This window comes from Anas platyrhynchos, chromosome 9 (genome assembly GCF_047663525.1).
Source record: "Anas platyrhynchos isolate ZD024472 breed Pekin duck chromosome 9, IASCAAS_PekinDuck_T2T, whole genome shotgun sequence".
In the NCBI taxonomy this organism is placed as follows: Eukaryota; Metazoa; Chordata; class Aves; order Anseriformes; family Anatidae; genus Anas; species Anas platyrhynchos.
In genome coordinates this window covers 13,696,222-13,709,591 of record NC_092595.1, presented here as the reverse complement: position 1 = coordinate 13,709,591, position 13,370 = coordinate 13,696,222, and the positions used below count along the sequence as shown (strand labels likewise).

The 13,370-nt window shown below is 43.9% G+C and overlaps 1 protein-coding gene across 3 annotated transcripts in view; it reads right to left on the bottom strand.

The window, feature by feature from the left end:
• GPC1 (glypican 1) overlaps positions 1-13,370 on the bottom strand; it is a 287,237-nt gene that overhangs the window by 151,574 nt on the left and 122,293 nt on the right. Inside the window, exon 1 of one of the 3 annotated variants that reach the window (XM_072042425.1) lies at positions 7,661-7,679. The exons of the other annotated variants lie outside the window; for them this stretch is intronic. The gene's annotated coding sequence lies outside the window, so the exon portion shown is untranslated. Of the gene's footprint in view, positions 1-7,660; positions 7,680-13,370 lie in introns of those variants that run through there. 3 annotated transcript variants of the gene reach the window in all.

The window sequence follows — 13,370 nt, the reverse complement described above, 5'->3', positions numbered from 1 at the left end:
CAACCCACAATATCATAGAACCCATCATCTTTACTGCAACTAAAAATCATAGATTTAGTGGAGTTACGAATTTTCATTTACAAATTTGTCTCACTGCTCTCCTATGAAGATTGCTACTGAAAAGAATGAGGTGGAGTAGCGGTTTGGTGAAAAATATTCTCCCACTAGTAAATGGGTTATTTCTGTCCTCTGTAGATGACTTCAGAGTTCATTCAGTTGTTTGCTTTCATCTACAACAGTCTCTCAAAAGCATCTGGTACAGCAGATGAAGTACGCTAAAGTAGCGAGCACATCTTATTTCAGTGATTTTGATGGTTCTATTGAAAACAAGGAGTTTTTCATAGCAATTGTTGTATGTTTATAAGTTTTATATTCAATGACTTGGCATGGTCTGCTAATACTCAAAAAAAATTGCTTACTATGACCACTGTAATAATATTGAGGGTATTGATTGAAGGACAGCTTGGAGGAACTCCCATTCGAGACCTAAGGAAAGGGTTAGGAGCTGTATTTTCGTAACTTTATCAGCTGCTTTTGGGCAGGCATTACATTCTCTGCAAAACTAGCCCTGCTTATGGTCTTGGGCTGTCATACTCCAAACCAGCAACGATCAGTAAAACTGGAAGAAAATATAACAGAAAACCCTAACAATACATCTCTACATCATGACAGAACAGAGCAAGTTGAAACACTGCTAGAGATGAGTGAGAAAGACAGACAGAAGTCTGTCCCCGTGGGTAAAAGGCAGACCCAAAGGTCACCGTCTCCATAGCATCACTCCCCTGCTTGCTGCAGGCGTTAACTCAACCCTTAAGTTCCTTCCCAGAGGGGACACAGTTTTATCTTCCAAAGGGAGTGAATGGGAAGAAGCAGCTGGAGGCAGAGGCTAAAGAAAGCATTTAACGCCACTTTTAACAAATGTGGTATTTTGCTTAACATGTCGCATGTGCCCTGAAACAGCTCTCACCAGGCAGGAGCTGCCAGGCGCAGCAGGAGCTTGTTTGAAGCTTCTCTGGGAGCTTCACGAGCCTCAGGAGAGCAGATCCAAATGGCAGTACAGGTGTCTGCAGGGCTCTGCCCTTCGCCACACGTGGCATCCCTGCTCCCCACACACCAACCAAGAGGTCCATCAATTAGGCTGCTGGGGAAAATCAAGGCAGCAGCTATATTTTCTTGAGATGAAAACACCCAACACATCCCAAACTCCTTCACGCAAAACCACGGACTGTTCTACAGTGGTGAACGACTGCAGAATTAGCCCTTATAGCTTTTAGGGGGAAAAAGGTCGTTTCACTCCCACATACCAGGGTCTTATTATTAACTTGTACTACAAAAGCTTATAGAAACACTGAGCAACTTTGTGTGAGGATTTTGCTGCACAAGGCATAATACATATATGTCGTAAGAGCCCATCTTTGAATGCAGAAGCTGTTTTTAGGACATTCTCCAAGAAGAAAGACAGAGTGATTTGCATCTGCTTTGCAGTTGGAGGCCCAGGTGCTCCCAGATGTCAGGCAAGCAGCAGCTCCGCCACTACACCATGACCAGCAGAGTTACACCGCCCCTTCCAGCAGGGCACAAGCACAGCTACGAAGCCTCCAGCACGCCGGTGACATCTCCATGCGGCTCTGCATGGGGTCAGGAACAAACGTGTCTAGGGACAGGAACAAGCATTTCTGGGTGCTGGCTACACAGCCCCTAGCACACTGCTGCACGGAGCCACATTGCTGTGGCCCAGAAGATGCATTCAAGGTCACAAAATGGATCAAAAGTAACAGAATCACAGAATTGTAGGGGTTGGAAGGGACCTCGTGAGATCATCGGGTCCAACCCCCCTGCCAAAGCAGGCTCCCTAGAGCAGGCTGCCCAGGTAGGCATCCAGACGGGCCTTGAATATCTCCAGAGAAGGAGACTCCACAACCTCCCTGGGCAGCCTGTCCCAGTGCTCCGTCACCCTCACCATGAGGAAGTTCTTTCACATGTTTGTGCGGATCTTCCTGAGATCCATTTTCCAAGTTGCTCTCAAGTTTCCAAAATCCCAGCTTGGGAAACACTGGATGTCATGCAGCAGAGGAAAAAGAATATGAGGAGAGGGTGTGGGGAAAGGCAGGACCATCCCTCTCAGCCTCCTACAGCTAAATTAGGTTCAGCAGAATGTGAAACCACACTTCCAGCCACCCATGAGGAGTCCTGTGGCTGCGTGATGCCAACACTGTCAAGTAAAGCAGAACAGGAATGACAGCTACAAAGAAAAATGGAGAGTGATAAGAGAAGCTAACAGCAGCTCTAGCAACTGCCTGAGGACACACTGGGAAATTTAATGTATTAAAATAACACTTTCAAATAATAGTCTAGTTAATTGATGCTAAATTATAGCTGAATGCCTGTAGAAGTACTTATGACATCTGCACTAATACCATTTCAGTTCATCGGGATTAATATTATTCTAATACACGCCAAAAGAATGACTGAGTATTGGTACTTTAAAGAATTTGAAGTGATGCTTTGAAATAGTTTAGCTTTCTTATCCCCCTTCTCCTTCCTCTCAGCCCTCACAAACGCTCTTTTGCAAAAACTTATTAAAAATAGAGGTGTTTTCACAAATTTCATTCACTTGAATGATGTCGTTCTTATTATGCTGCTTTCTACACCTGAGGAGCGGAGGAACACTTCAGTTCTTGCAAACACCTCAGAAAGAGGCAGGCCTGACACAAAAATAGGATCCTGTTAAGCAAACATGCCAAGAAACGAGAAGAAGGTAAGACCTCACCTCTCCGCCCCCACAGCCAACAACAAACCCCAGAATATTACCTATTGACCAAGCTATGAATGCAGTAGTGAAAAACCCCAAGGCTTCACTCTTCTGCTCACGTACCTCTGACTCTGGGCTGGAGAGGAATGGTGATCACCGGTCCTCCCTTCGGGAGGCAGGCCCCACCTGCCATTTAAGCCACCGCAGGTGCTACGGCAGCCAAAGCACCTGCACAGCAGCTCAGGGGGCTTGGCCCGGGGATCTGCTTCCCCCCAAACTCCTTGCAGAGCGGCCACGGTTTCAACTCCAAGGCCGCATGCTGGGTTGCAGGTGTTAACTCGCAGGCTCTCTGCAGTTACCAGTCTTGAGCGTTGTTTTTCAAGCAGTGACACACATAGAGCTGAATCTCGGTTCTCATTAAAATTTAACGTGACTCGGTGCCCTTAGCTTGCTGCTTCGGAAGCGAAGCCTCTGCCTGAGTGTTGTTATTTTCATACATCACAGTGCTGCTGAGTACCACATGCCAGCACAATTCAGAAGCTGAGAATCAGCCCTTTATACCTTCCACCATTCATCACCTTTCACACTCTTCCTTTTGCCAATTGCTAAAGGCAGTTTCCTTTTCCATTTCGGTGTTTATTTTTATGTCAGGGTTATCCTGTCCTCAGAGTCCACCTACTTCTTCAGAGAGGCCTCTGATGTCAAAGCAATACTGCAGGAAACTTAAGACAAAGAGGACAAGCCATTAATAAATGGGGACCTACAAGGGAGCGTTTAAGACCAATTTGGCATTTTTTAAAACTACACTGCTTAGGGGGGCTATTCAGGCAAGGACATTCAGGATGAGGCAGTATCAAACTCAGTACAGAAAACCCAAATTCCTGTTGACTCTGATAGGCTTGGGGTTGAGACTTCTTGTGGTGTCACGGTTTGAGTAAAGAAAAGCTACACAGAGTATTAGTGTATAATAAAAACTATTTGCAAGCTATTAAAATACTCCCCCCATATATCAACAGCAAAACAATCACCCAGCTCAAACAGACACACTCCCCAGTTTGGGTGCACCCTATATAGGTGTCCCTTATTTTTAGCTGTGTCTCAGTGGCTGGCATGTCAGAATGGTGGAAAAGGAGAAAAGTCTGGCGCATCTCTGGTGATGTCAAGATTGACATTTAAAAACCATTCCACAGCATCATACAAGACAGATGATAAACGCCTGCAAAACATGGCCAGAAGGGATGCAAACCTACAGGAATATTGCAACACGGCTGCTAGTTCTTGAGCAGCAGGGTCCATCAGTTAGGACCTTGCTCTGTAACCAAGACAGCAGTCCACATTTCAGCTGTACCACCAGCCAAATAAGTGATCTGGAGAACCCTTCACTGACATGTTCCAACATAATATCAATATCAACACCAATGCTTGCCCAGTGAATGTCATGCCTCCTACTACAGCACAAGAAAAGAAAAGAAAATACTGAAGACAGATGACAGTTAAAGCTACCAAATAGATGTGGCACAAACACAAACATGAAGGCATGAGGCACTGTAAAATTTGGAGTTTTACTACAAGGACAACTCTGTAACTCAACAGCGGCTGTCCTGCTTGGAAGTCACATGCTAGTGTCAAAACCATGGCAATAAAACAAACAAACAAACCTAAATACCCATAGTCACCTCATTATTTTTTTCCCCTGCCTCCATATAGGCAGGTGCATTTTATCAGCAGAGAAAAGAGAGGTTCAAAACATTTTATGAAAAGCTAATAAATAAAACCAGGCATGAAAAATGCTTCAAACAAGACTGACAGCTTAATGAATCATACCAACTATTTGTGCTACACAGCAGCGATAGGCAAGGGGACACACAAGTGTCGTGCTACGGTTTAAAGTGTTGCTGCAGGTCTGGGGCTTGGGACAGTGCAGAGCTGCCTTGCCCTAAAGAAGCACCGTGATCCCCAGCACGCAGAGCCCCCTGAACACGGTACAGACTGCTGCACCCTCTCAAACATGGCTACACACCCTGCCTTCAATGCAGAAACCATGAACGTGGACATGGCCACCAACCCCACTAAGCAAGTCCAAGAGTTAAAGAGAAATATTTAGCTATATATAAAAATAATAATAAAAAAATCAATTTAGGAGCCTTGAGCTTCAGTTCTTTGTGTAATATGTTCCAGTCAGATTGACACACCTGATATATTACCATAAAATAAGCTTAAATTTCAAAATTTTTCTCTTCTCTCAAGTCATTTTCCTCTCGTAGAGATTATTATTTAGCCATTGTAAAGCACTGCTGTGACATACACGCATGACAATTGAGTCACTTCGCTTTCATTCAGTGTAAAAGAGTAATGAATATGAGCTACCCAAATGCACTGGAAACAGGACCTTAAGAGCAAGCTGTCAGCAGGCCGATTGCACTCCACAAGCCTGTCACTGTTTTGCTGGTGGCAGATGTGTCAGCAGCAGGACGCAGGTCCAGGTACCCAGGCTGAACGACACCACTTCCACAGAAATTGCAATGACATGAATCCTAATGCCAGGAAAAGCTGGGGCAGCATCAAACGTGGAAATCCTGGAAGCACGGCGGCGTGCCATGTTGATTCACACATACTTGTGCTGTTTTTTCAGCTCTGCTGTTTCACAGCAGGCCCAAAAGCCGAGCTCTGGGGCTGAGTGTAAGAAGCTAATACAGCAGATTGAGCATTACACAGGAGGAGTGCAACCCTTTTCAGCCCACTTATCCTGCGAGCTAAATGCAGATCAAAAGGGGAGAAAAACAAATACTCTTTCTAGCAAAATCCCAGTTGATTAAGGACTATGAGGAAAGTATTAAAAAGGACCTCTTCCTTCCAAGATAAAGACACAAACACAGCAAGCCCTGATAGATGTGCTTGTACAAAATGTCTTTTTTCCTGGTTGCACTGAGGCAGCAGGAATACCTGCTGTTGGTGGGCTACAACACCTCCAAGCCCCACACTGAGCTGTTCTGTACTCTGAAGCACGTGGAGGAAAAGTTTAAAAAACTAAAACATGCTGTGGAATTGATTTGTGGTTAAAGGAAGGATTAAATGCTGAATCTGGGGCAATCAATAGCCCGGCTAATGCTTAGGGCAAGCTTTCCTGCTCCAGCCCAGCCCCATTTTCTTTTCCTTAAGACCACTGCCCTTATCACTGGGAAGATGACTTCTATTTTCCCTCCTGCCACCCCATTCCTCAGCACTGCTGCACTACAGCACAGTGCCTGCAATGCCACTGCCAGCCAGCTGACAAACCCTGCAGGATGCTCATTTCCCTCTGACATCCCCGGGAGTTACCCGCTTTGCACTGGGAAAAAACAAACACAACCACAACAAACACATCCAGCACTTTTAAGGGGAAGTTCACTTCTAGAAACTGAGGGCCCAAATGGCCTGGGTTCTGCTTTCCTTGCTCCCCTCCCACCCCAGACAGCACTGAATCTATGCAACCTGTTTACAGTCGGTGCTGTGAGATGTGGCTAGACCCATTATTATTTTTAACTTATAATAATCCGTAATAACAGCAATTAGCCCCCATTAAGCAAAAGATCTGTATGTTTCCCCTTTGCAGGAACAGATTTTATTTCTTTTCTTGCAGTGTATTTTTATTAGCCAGATGGATCATGAAATTATTACAAAAACTGGGATGTAAACTCTTTAAAAGCACTCAACTATGAACGCTTCCTTTTAAAGTAATTAATATTGATTTATAAACATTCAGAATTAGAGAACAAATACTTAATTCTTCCTTAATCCTTCAGCCAGCACTGCTCTGTATTCATCGCACAGGAATATCGATTAACCAGACTGAAGTTTTTAGCATGGGAAGGACAGAGCTGGGCAGTCATGCACAGCACCATGATATGCAATATGCTTCCACCACAAATTTACTGTAACGCGTGGGATTAAAACAAATTCAAGAGACTGCCATCCTCCTGTTCCATTTCCAAATTTTTCCATAAACTCACAAACATTGAGATTAAAGATATCAAATCTTTAAAGAGGATCAAACCAAACACCTTAACCATCACCCCATCACCAATGTCACCCACTAAACCATGTCCAACCTTGCCTTGAACACCCCCAGGGACGGTGACTCCACCACTTCCCTGGGCAACCCGTCCCAATGCCCGACTGCTCTTTCTGAGCAGAAATGTCTCTCCGGCCCTGCTGGCTGCACTGCTCCTGACACAGCCAGGATGCCGTTGGCCTTCTTGGCCACCTGGGCACACTGCTGGCTTGTGTTCAAGCAAGCATCCATCAGCACCCCCAGATCCCTTCCCTCTGCACAGCTTTCCAGCCACTCTGCCCCCAGCCTGCAGCGCTGCATGGGGTTGTTGTGGCCAAAGCTGAGCCATGCTGAACACCACTTGCTTTGAACAAGGCCACCAAGTGCTGTTGCAATACAAACAACTAATAGTAACACAAGACAACACCTGGCAGCGTTAACCTGCATTTCAAGGTATGTGTCAGCACAAAGCATACCGCTTTGAAGTCAGTGCGGTTTTCTGAAAGGCTACTAGACATAAATCACCACATCAGGAAAGTTTTATCTTTTCCCCTCCTCCTAGCTAGTAGTGCCCTCCTGTTCCTGTGGGTTGTTTTAAAAACAAAATGTTTGCTCTGCAAAGAAAGCTCCTATTTGCTTCAGTATTCTATCTAAAACCTATTATTGGACAAACCACAGCAGACCTGCCATCCAGTTGCATTATATCAGAGTGATTATTACACAATGAATATAGCTAAAGCCAGCTGGACAAATCCAGTAGAAGGAAGGCTCAATAAATCTGCGAAGGCACTAACACATTAATTACTTCCAGCTACAAAGAACAAAGAGAACAGGAGAGGAAAAGTCACACAAAGACAGCAAATACACTGTACTCATACCTGTTGGTCATTCCAGTTCATCCAAGCGCTGGATGGAGCAGAGTCTTAGAAGAAAAACCCTAAATCATATACTGTCCTCCTCTGTGAGGAGCAAATTTGTTTTCCTAGAGCAGCTGTGCACTGGCATCATCAAGAGTTACTGCTTCATTTAGCACAATCACCAGGTTCAATGGTTTCAGGTGTTTCACAGCATGACCTCTGTCCACAGAACTAACTCCAAGGTCACCTGCTCCTACTCCTTTCTCTTAAGAAAATTGCCTTTAGGTGAGCTAATATTCCTTAGGATCACTTTTCACTGTATTTTCCCCACAATAATCAGTTCTCAAATTTTTACAGTACTTAACTCTTGAAACCATTTTGTTGTTTTATGAATTTAACAAGATAAAATACACACTTCTCTTTCAGAGTCACATCATCCAATACCAAGGCTGCAGTTAAACAGTTTGCTACAAGTTTTAGAGCAGCAAGAAAATACCTTTCTATACATCAGAAACTGCATTTTGACACTCAAAACCGGTTTTCACTCAATGTTGCACATCTTGTATATTAGAAGAGAAAGAACAGTTGTTTACTTTGAACTCAATCTCTAATATTATTTGTTTGTGCTACCATCACAGTTGCATACCATCAACTAATTAACAGTGGTGAAACTACCCTTAAACTATCACCTGAGGCTCTTTGAAAGGCTACCAAATATTCTCCATCCACATTTTTTTTTTTTTTTTTTTTTTTTAAAGCAACACAGAAAACTGTTGTAAATATCACAGCAGAATGATGTATTTTGCAAAGTATTTTCTCCTCAGCCGATCTACAGTCAATGGCAGCTGACAAATCAAATTCTGGACAAGGCAGGAAACTCCCATTTGCTCAGTGGACACTGGGTCTGTGTTTTCAATGCAAAGCACATTTCCCTTTCTCCCAGGTCATCTCTCTACCCTCTATCTTACCCCTTCAGATTACTTAACCACCACTCATAAAAAAGCATCCCCGATTGCCTACCTCTGCTGCCTGTAATAGCCCTCTTATCCGTCAGCTACATCAGTCCTTCAACTGCTTGCGAACTGTCTTCAAAACCTTCTTTGTTCTCTTCATTTCTTTTCTTTGTGACTGTGATGTGGTGGTTTGACTTAATGGAAATTTCCCCCCAGAAAACTGGGTACGTGCCACCAGTTACCTTTTTCACATGCATTTTTAGACCTCCAATCAAACGAACAGTTGCATGTAAAATAATATTTTATTTATAAGCTGCAAGCACTAATTCCCAACGCTTGTTTCAAGAATTCAAAGGAAAAATACCCCTCTCTATTGCTTTGTGTAATTGCCATTAACGCTCGTGGATGTAGCATACCACCAGCGAGGAGAGCTTGCTCGGCTGTAAAGGGTTTATTTGGGCAGAAGTTTTAGCGTAAGACGGTCATTTTATTCAACTCCGAGTCTGTTCAGTGGCTCAAGGCACTACAGAGCACTCAGTAAAAGGAGTCATCCCCACCCCCATGCAGTTTTGGGACTGGATGCCAAAGCTGTGCTACTTTTTCCCAGAAAGAAACTTACTGTGGTAAAGAAGCACAGCTTTAGAGGTCAGACTGGAGGTAAACAACAGCAATTTTTTTATACACTGCTACATGGAGCCTCAGCATAAATACCTGAAGGAACCTTCCCCAAACCAAGGGGCTGGATTGCTCTGTGTGTAGAGATCCAGCAGTTTCAGGACTTCAAAAGCCAATATGCCTGGGAGACTGAATTTATACCTGCATTTACTGTGCAAGCCACATTACACACACATATGCAGGGACGTAATGAAAAAGATTTCCATGTTACTCCTTGTTCTCACAGGTGAGAAAGTAAGTCAAAGTGAAAGCATTACAGGTAAGTAAATGATAAATATACAGTAGCATTGATTGCATATTTACCCTGACAAATGTTAAGGCTCCATTTTAGGAGGCTAATTTCCTTGTATAATTGATGAAGATGGATCAGAAATTGGGCAGCAGGAAGACCCAAACACAGGCTGGCCTGTGTACAATACAGGGAGATGGCCCTGTGATTAGCTTTCTGTGTATGGTATGGCATCACATGTGAAGGTAAGTCCTATCAATTCCAGATCAGCTCCCCGAAGTCACACTGACCACCAGGACCGCCCTTCGGTTTTTCACCCTCTCTTATATGGCAGAAATTGCACATGCAGAACCACATTTTGGCCTCCAGTCTCTGGCATTATAGGTAATCTTGTTAAGTATTTCAAGAATTCCCTATACATTGTATGCCATCATCAGGTTATGTAAACACCATAAACTTCCAAAGCTTGGCTTGCACAGGTAAGAAAAGGGCAGATGCATCGCTCAGTAGTCCTCTTCAGCTCTGGAGCCCTTTGGTGAAGCCTGGAAATGCAAGCTCATCACTCAGCTGTTTGCTCTCATTTTCAGCCCAGATATTTGACAGAAAGGCCTTATAGACTCGGTCTTTACAATCAAATAAAGCTTACTGAATGGCAGGGAAAACTCCCATGTGTATTCAGTGCCTCCCATATTCAGGTGAGCCAGGTCCTTCTAGTTGGTAATGAAAAGGAGACTAAGAAGTCCTGAAAGTACTGAGCGCTTAAGAAACAAAAACTTGTGGATTCTACTTAAGCAGTAAGAAAATTCACTGCAAAAGCCCACAACATAAAGCACAATAGAAACTGGAGCCCAGATGTGCCGGGCACAGAGCCCTGCAGTAATTCACTGTCACAGCCACTGGCTTGTCTCAGCTGACTTAAAATGGAGGTGATGTGAGGGACGAAGTATCAATGAATGTGGATAGCCATGTAAGCATGTGCTCCCCGTCATCAGTCCTACTTACTTATAATTGAAGTGAAGAGAAACAACTGTCCCTCTGCAGTGGCACTGCCTGGGTGCATTCCCTTATGCCGGATCTCTGGTTTCAAAGGGGGCCCGAGAAAGAAGGCAGAAAGGGATGTCAGTGTAGTGTGTCACCACATTTCTATACCAGCATCCTGGTGGGGCTTCTGCCAGCCTCTGGAGCTCGAGATGGGTATTTCCTGTGTACTTTCATAATGGTCATGAACTTCATGAGTGACACTTGCTGCAAAGCACCTTGTTATGTTCTAATGAAAGCAGCCAGGAAAAACAAATGATAGAGTAGTAATAGTGCCTTCTAAACTGAAGACCTGGAAAGTGTCCAGAGAGATCTATTCAAATTGTGTATTTTTAATCACAGGACTTCTGCAATAGTCTTCTATTAACCATCAATCACTAGTTTTAAATCTTGTCTTCCTTCATTATAAACCAGAAACTACTGCAGTGGTCATTCACACTAAATATATTGTACCCTGAGGCTGCAATTTACCTTACTTTTTACATAACAATATTTCTCCCAATGCTTAATATAAAGAATACTGCAAATACAGCAACACTGTTATTTATTTGCAAAGGGAATGGAAAGGTTAAAGGCGAATGCTATATAAACAGTTATTTTTTATAGACCACAATGGTGTGCTTTCTACTGTAGAAATGGAGAAGATATTGTCTATTCCCCAGAGAGATTTCATTTTAACTGAAGCAGAAACAATACAGAACGGTCATAAATGGTACATACAGCAGAGGAACACATTTTGAGCTGCCCTTATTTCTACACAGTGATACACAGTCATTATACCTAGACTTATAACCCCTCATATTTTCTATCTAAGTCTGCGTGCAGGGTTTTAAAGTTGAGCGCTATATGAAGAAGTGCATTTTAAAAGGAGGGCTTTGTACAGCTCCGTACTGCCAACGCAAACAGGTGGTGCTTCTCAGGTTAAAGAAGCTCTAGCAAAGTCTAGCTCCTCATTTCGAACGGTTTCAAATTCCTGACTTATAAAACCGAGGACAGTATGCAAAAAGGACCAAGAGCATTAAGACGGTGCAGGAATTAATGACTTCAAATCTGTCAGTTCAGATCAGACTCCAACAGGCAGTACAGCCGTGCACCAGCCAGGGCCAGGAGCATCCGTGCAAGGTAACCTTTGCACTTTGCCTTCTTCATGGTATGCACATGAAATACAACAGCTAATTCAATGATCAAGACCAGGATCTTCTTGCATGACTTTGGAAGTTAGGTGCCAGAATCCAATGTTACCTGGGTGAATTTTGGTGAAACGTGGAAACACTTGCATTTGTGGAAGTATTCCTCTGAGTTTTATAGACAACCAAATGCAACAGTTAACCACTGTGCTAAATGGGGGCAACAGAAGTATTTTCACAGCACAAACATCTCTTCAGGTTCTGTTTTCAATTCAGAGCAACTTAAGATGATTTCTTGCTCTATAAAAATGCAAAATCCACAGCCTCACATGGTTTTTGCTGCATAGTGCTGTTGGGGTACAGGATTTTTACCAAGTTTTTCCCGTGAGTTTGGACGTGCTTAAGCCTACGATAAAAAACACCCTAGTTAGTGCTAATGCACTTGTATTAGCAGTGAAAGGCACTGAAAGAGACAAATCTCATGAGTGATAACCCCCCACATTGTCCAAAGGCCGCACAGACACATTTACAAGAGGCACAGTTGGGATCCGAGCACCTTGTTCGCAACAGCTTAGATACCTTCTCCAAAAAACAAGGCAATTCTGCAAACACGAAAGGATAAAAATAATGTCCTCCTGTGAGCATTGCTGCTGAGGCACTGAACTATTGCCACTTGCTTCAGTAGCTGGAAGAGAAATGCAGGTTCACTGACCTTTTCTCTTCTGTTGGTACAGAACGTTCACATCTGAAATAACAAGAACACCTTCGGAAAATCTCCCAAACCAAGCATCTCAAATGGCCAAATCTTGTGCAATGTTTCTGAATGTGGGGACTCTAAAAGTGGCATGGGATTGTCGGGCTCTGCTGTCTAAAAGATAAATGGGATTAGCACGAGGAACAAAAAAGCACTAGTCTGGTGGAGCCTCATATGCATCACTGTATATGGTAGGTTTGAAAAATGATCCGGTGCTCACTTACCAACACCTTCAAGGCACTCCCCTGAGTATCACAAGAAATCCTGGAGCTTCTTTAAGTCACAGCACCAGCTGTGCAGTGCTTGGTGGCTTGGGGTGGGGTGGTGAAACCCTCCCTCTTCCTCACAGCTGCAGCTGTCTGCATAGTACTCAGCTCTTTGTGCTGGATGCAGTCACCCTACAGATTTGGTGTTTTACTACTACTTGACTAGAATCTCGGGGCTCCAGTCAAAAACCTGCATCCTCCCTCACTTGCTTCCAATGTGTCCAGGACAGGCATGGCTCCCTGCCCCAAGGACGCTGCTCGTGAGCCGCAGTGTTCCTGTTACAGCCCAGCTCTGCTGCGTTATGTGATTCGGAGACCTGGGCAGAGCTTCAAAAGCTGCAGCAGTAACAAATCATGACACCAGTTACTCCTCTCTTGCTGTAATGTTAGGAGAACGAACAGAAGTATTTATGTGCCCAACGTGCAGAAATTGCCACCTCCTCCACACTGGGCTAGAGCTAGAGCTGTTGCTTGCCTTAAGCAGGCAAAATATAAAAAGACTGGAAGGTTGAACAGAAGTGAAGGAAATGACCAAAGGAACACAACCTGGTTCCTGCGCATGCCAAGCCCATGCTTGGATACAGTGACGGTGAAGGGATTAAAAATAGCAAGAAAAAGGAAACCCAGCACTTCAGTTTGCTACTCAAATCTCCAAGGCTGGGCCGACTGCTGCAGTAGAAATACTTTGA